The following is a 6,097-nucleotide window of genomic DNA, read 5'->3' on the forward strand; positions in this document are numbered from 1 at the left end:
AATTTTTAATCAATTTTCTGCTTTACGAGTAATTTCTACGTCATCAATCTGTTTTGCTGTTATACCAAAATATTTTGTTTCAAAAAAAAAAACAAATCTTTCCCACCATTTAAATTATTTTTCAATTTTATATTTTCATATATTACAATGTACTTTATTTAAATTTTCGGTTTATTCTTAAAGATTTATTAGAAAATACATAAACGATTTATATATATATATTAAATTCATTAATTTTTTCTCTAATATGATAAAATTTTTTCTCGTCTATAATATTTTAAAATTCAAACGCTTTATATACCATATTATTCAAATTTGTATATAGGCACTTGTATCTGTATATATCGTATATTTTTATATATTTTTCCTAATAAAATTATATATGTATGTAAAAATACATAATGTAGTAATAATAATATAATAATAAATACTATTTTAATTTAAAAACTTTTTCAATTTACTTTATCCAAAATATTAATACTTATAAGAGATTTCTGTGAAGAAAAAAAAAAAAACGAATATTCTTTATGTATTAGAATTTTATATACTTAAAATATACTATATATATATATATATAATATATATATATATATATATATATATATATATATATACAAGAAATAATATAATAAAATATACAAATATAAATAATACGTTAATGCATAATATTATTATATAAATATATTTTAATATAATACTTTTTTATACATATTATATATGTATATAAATATTATATATACTATATATATCATGTATTATTATATATGGAATCATCTTATAATAAAAATATTTTATTCTTATATAATATAAGACTTCAAAATTATATTGTATAATGTATGTAGATAAATACATATATATATATATATACATACATATATAAGTTAACATATATGTTATATTTGTGCTATACATATATATATATATATATATTATAGTATAAGAAAATAATATTTAATCTCATATATTTTGTTTTTTTTTGTTTTTGTTTTTTTGGTACATAAAAAAACTAACGTATCAGTATTTGTCAGAATAATATATTATATATTATATATATTTATTATAATATATCAATTAATATAATCATATTGTATTGTTATATTTACATATTATTTTGTTATATGTTTTCTAATAGATAAATTTTTGTTATATTTGATTATATTATTATGAATTCAAATATAACATTATTATATGTATATCTATAAAAATAGAATATACTAAGTTTAGTGAAATATATTAGAATATATGTGTATAACATATTTATATGTATATTGTATTTAATAGTATTGCTAGAATATCTTATAATATAATTTATAATATGACAAATTAAACTTCAAAAATATTAAATATTATATATATATATATATGTTTATGTATAACAAATTGAAAAAAAATTGTCACACCTGTAAAAATTATTTTGTCATAACAAAACAATAATAATAATTATAAAAATACATATAATAAATATAATAAATAATATAGAATAAAATTAATATATTTAATTGATTATAATAAATTATTTTAATTAAATATAATTATTTTGTAAAAATTTAAAATTTTAAATCATATTATTATTGAAATTAATTAAAAAATTTGTTATAAATAATGTATAAATATTATGTTATAAAAAATGTACATACGTGTCTGTATATATGAAATAGAAATCACCTATATTTATAATTAAATTTTTTCATAATAATAGGAAAATCAAAAATTTTATTTATTTTTTCCCAAATCTCCAATTCTCCAAGTTTTCTCGTTTAAGATTTTATGATTTTATTAAAATTATAGAAATAAATTTCTTTTTTTTTATATATATATCAAATTTTTTCGAATATTTCGTTATATATAGCAATATATATAATTTTTCTTTTCTTTTTATTTCTTCTGTATTATTTTTCTTTTTTACACTTTTAAAATAAGTATAGGCATAATATTAAAAAATGGTTTTCTTTTTGTTTTGATTTAAATTTAAAATATTTGGTAACAATATACATACACTTTGTTTACAAATTAATTTCTTTAAATTTCGTTTATTTTATTATTTTAAATTTAAATTTAATTTATTATTTTTTTTTATTATTTAATTTATTTATAGTTATTTCTTATAAATTCTTAATATTTAAAACTTTATTTATATTTTGATGTTAATATTGAATGTAGAATTATATATTTTATTTTATAAATACAAGTGTTTCGTTTTATTACTATTATTATTATAATTATTATTATTATTATTATTATTATTATTATTATTATTGTTATTATTAATCATTCATTATTTTTATTTTCTCAATATAAATTATTTTTACAGCTGTTTTAGAGTGTAAGTAATATAATATTGTGGTGTGTATGAAAGTTAAAGAAGAATTATTTTTTTTGTTCGCCTAGTTGTATGCAATTTTATTTTAAATTTTTTATTTACTTTGAATGTGTTGTATTAAGATTCCTTCAAAATTCTGTTTTGTTTTATTTATTTAATTTATATTATTCATTTTTTTAATTGTATACATAACTATATATATACATGCTTATACACATTTAGTATATATTTAATTTAATTAATAATTAATAATATAATTGCAATCAAATATTAATTTTTATTAATTTTTAATTATAATAAAAAATGATTAAATTTTAATCAATTTGACACTTTATTAATAATTTTTTTTTTATTTAACTATTTTCATAAATTTTCATTATAATTTTATTTTTTTAATTAATTTCTTATATCCACTTATTGATTTTCGTTTTTTTTTTTCTTAATTTTTATATTTAACAACGTTTTCTGTTTCTTTTTTTTCTTTTTTTTTTTTTGTATAGCACAATTTTAAAATTTTAATCTTTTATCTTTTATATTCTTTCACATTTCATTTATTTTTAATAAAATTCTTGTACACTTTTTATTATTATATTATTTTATTTTTTTAAGTTAAATTTTAGTACCACAGAAACAAGTTATTTTTATATATATATATATATCAATATTTTTTTTCAACTAATTAAAGCATATTTATTGAATTGTCCGAAAATTTTAAAGGAAAAAAACCATTCAGCTCTATTCAATGTTTCCCGATTAAATGCTAGACCGGGATACACACACGTAAGACCGGACTATCGAAAAGAAATTTTTTTTAATACATAGAATATAATACATAAAAAACAAAAAAAAAAATACAAGAAGAAAAATGTGAGACGTTAAAAATATCCTTTTTTTGTGTTAATATTGGTTTTATATAAAATTTTTATTGTTATATATGTATAAATATTAAAATACATATTTCTACATACATTTTATTTATGTATATTTAAACATATATATTTATATATGAATATATCATATAAAATTTCAAATTTTAAATATGTAGTCACTTATACAGATCCAAATATATATGTATATATGGATATTTATATTATGAATTTAAAAAATCTAGCCGCATCCTATATATGTTATTATAATATATAAAATTGTGTTTATAATTATAAGAAAAAATAATATAAAGTAGAGAAAGTAAGAAAAGTAAAATTGAAAAATTGGTAGAGAAATAATAAACAAAATTTCTTAAAGAAAAGCAAATTTCCTATAAATATTTCCAATTTGATTCGTCTGTGCAAAATAATTTGCGAGAAAAAAAAAATAATTACTCATTTTTGCAATATACTCTCTTCGGAAATAAAAGAGAAATTTATTTGATTATGAAAATTTAATTACTTTTTATTACATTTATGTAGTTACTAATGCAAAAAATATCGGCAATTTACTTGAAATTCGCCCTGATAAAAAATATGAAAGATTTCCTGAATTTTATTTCCTGAACTCAATGTAAGGTTAAGTTAACGGGGCTACCATAAGGTACACATATGCCAGATGGGCTCGTTGTGATACTGCCCGTTTTCGCAGTTATATTCGCCATACCCGTACTCCGTAAAAAAACATGACCCAAGGCAAATATTTGTATAATTATTTTTTATTCTTAAAATTAATAAGAAACTTAAATTACTAGTAAACTCAATTAGGGACTATTCAACTTTGACAACATTGAATTGCTTAAAAACAGGTAAAAAATTTTTTTGAATAATATTCAAATATTGAATAATATTGGAATTAGAAAAAGAAATTATTAAAATAAGAAATATTTTTAATTTACAATTAAATTTTGTAAAAAAAATTTATTTGAACAATTTACGAAAATATATAGACAAACAGATGATCAGAATGACATTAATTAGCATAATTTTTATTCTCTTATTTTTATACCTACATACTTTAAAAGCACAAAAAGATTTTTTTTTACAAAATTTTTCTCTTCATAATTTCCCCTCCTAGAATATTTTTTACAGAAAATTTTAAATTTCCCCAACAAAAAAAAAAAAAAAACCAAATAATAAAAAAAAATTTCTTTGTTTTCTTTTCACAAATAAAATTTAAAATGCCGAAGAAAATAAAAATAAGATTTCGGTTTCCGATATTTAGGAACAATTTTAATAAAAAAAAAAATCTAAATAACTCGGATAACTAATATAGTTATAAACTGTAATATTTCTTAATATATATTTATATGTATGTAGAAAATTCCTTTAAATTTACAATATTTTATAGAGTTAGTGTGAAGTGTTTTTCTTAAAACCTCATTTTTAATAATATTAGCGCCTTGCAAATATGTATATACGTACATACTATGTGATTTCAAAAATATGACTGGTTTTTTTTTAGATTTTTATTAAAAATTCTCAATTTATTTCTCCATCAATTTTGAATTGAATTATCTTATAGGAAATTTGTGCTTTATAAATGGGAAATTCTCTCTCTCTCTCCCACTATAAATAAATAAAAAGTTGTGCTTGGATTTTCTTATTATTATTTTTTGTTATTACATCGTTTACAGTTTTGATTCCCTTTTGTTGCTGTGTTTTTTGCTTTTTAAAGTTCAGTATAACAAAATAACGGTATAAATATATGTATAAATTATTTTTCATAATATACATAACATTCGTACATAACATTCGTGAATGTACGAATAAATGTATTGAATACAATATACTTTTACTTTATATACACACATATTTTGTTTCGAAAGAAAAAACAAAGTAGAATTTATAAATAAAGGAGCTTGAATAGAGAAGATGTAGAAGAAAATCCCTTATTAAAATTTTTTTTGTAAATATTTCTGTGAAAATGTTTTTTAGATCTAGAAACTATATATATATATATATATATATATATATATGTTTATATTATGTGCTAGATATAATATTTGTATGCATATGATAATACAGATAACAAACACTGCATGTTTACATAAATTATTATGTCCTTGCGCAAAAACTTATCATATATCGCATATGGTTATATTAATAGATGTTATATATATTCGTAATTACAAATATATATGTTCAGTTTAGATACATGTACATATATATGTATATGTAGATATATGAATATGCTTAGATACTTAAGAATTTTTACATATTATTTCAATCGTCCTTTTTTTTTATTTTGGTTTCTTCTTCTCTGTTTTTTTTTGCTATTTTTTTTATTTTGTTATGTTTTATATAAATTTACTTAAATTCCTTTGTTATATTAAATGCACGAGTACAAAATACATTGAAATTTTGAAAAACAGCTGCATGGAGAAATTGTTTTTGTATATTTATTTTGTATTTTTTTTTCTCCATACATAACTATAGTAGATATTAAGAAAATAATATTGACATACATTATAATAATATGCATCCACATATCTATATACTATCGTAACAAAGATAAAAATATATTATCATGAAATTCGAACTTGATTTTTGGATAAAATAATAATTGTTGTCTAAAAATTAAGTACTTTAACAATGGTTTCTGCACACTTCTTCATCTCTTTCCTTTCTATATGCTTATAGCAAATTGTAAATTTGGGATACTGCACAGATTTTATGTGGTTTAACACTTACGTTATATATGTTTTTGCAATATTAACGTATACTTTGATACTTTGAAGTTGGTGTTACCATTATAATATTGGACTACATACAAAAGGTACTTTCCATGTTTGATAGTTGAATGCTAAACAAAGTATTGAAAGTGTGCTATATAATTGTAAAACGTCTA

General features: G+C 17.7%; 1 protein-coding gene across 4 annotated transcripts in view; it reads right to left on the bottom strand.

Moving 5' to 3' along the window:
• The window catches only part of LOC129609863 (acetylcholinesterase-like), a 171,165-nt gene extending 168,056 nt beyond the window's left edge, over positions 1-3,109 (bottom strand). For 3 of the 4 annotated variants that reach the window (XM_055522014.1, XM_055522016.1, XM_055522013.1), the window contains exon 1: positions 1,638-3,109. The gene's annotated coding sequence lies outside the window, so the exon portion shown is untranslated. The remainder of the gene's footprint in view (positions 1-1,637) is intronic. The other variant, XM_055522015.1, reaches the window with a different exon arrangement.
• Positions 3,110-6,097: the final 2,988 nt, after the last annotated feature.

The sequence above is a fragment of the Condylostylus longicornis genome, unplaced genomic scaffold (genome assembly GCF_029603195.1).
Source record: "Condylostylus longicornis isolate FDR11 unplaced genomic scaffold, ASM2960319v2 ptg000040l, whole genome shotgun sequence".
NCBI lineage: Eukaryota > Metazoa > Arthropoda > Insecta > Diptera > Dolichopodidae > Condylostylus > Condylostylus longicornis.